The sequence below is a fragment of the Dermacentor andersoni genome, chromosome 8 (genome assembly GCF_023375885.2).
Source record: "Dermacentor andersoni chromosome 8, qqDerAnde1_hic_scaffold, whole genome shotgun sequence".
In the NCBI taxonomy this organism is placed as follows: Eukaryota; Metazoa; Arthropoda; class Arachnida; order Ixodida; family Ixodidae; genus Dermacentor; species Dermacentor andersoni.
Window position 1 is genome coordinate 152,100,602 of NC_092821.1, and position 683 is coordinate 152,101,284.

Sequence of the window (683 nt, forward strand, 5' to 3'; positions counted from 1 at the left end):
TACCTTTGCAAGTGTTTTTATTGTGCTATGCCTGTAGGAGGCACAAGGTTGCCTTGGCAGGCACGAGAGTGCCAACTTGACTACTGTCATTAATGTACAATGTTTCGCACACTCATTAACCATGTTGCAAGATAATGCTACCAGCGTTGTTGCATGCATCTGCCTGTTTACGCCTGTGCTATGCTAAATGTCACGAGTCTCTAGCATAGTGAACTTGAAGCATACTAGTATAAATGTCTACCAGAGGACCTATATGCAACATTATGGCAATCAGCGAGACAGACTACTCGGGAGCATTTATGCATTTCTTAATGTACTAACAAGGGATGTGCACTTCTCACTTAAAATATTTCGTGCTTATCACTGCTCTGTTTGCATAAAGGTCACATATTATGGTCCAGGCCATGCAATGTATATTTGGCACTGTTGTCTAGTTTTTTTAAAAAATCGAAGTTGCCTTCATCTATAGAAAAGCTAGCTTCTGCAAAGGCAGCGCTAGTATAAACTTGTCAGCACCTTTTGGCATCTGCAGGAAGCAGCTGTTCCAGGTGATCTGTCGCATGTTCCACACTTGGTTTCAGAGGAGCAGGCAACACGCAGCAAGCCTCCTGGAATAGGATTCCATGATACCTTGATCTGCCTGTTCTTCTGCCTGTGATTATTGCTAGAAATCACCTGCACGC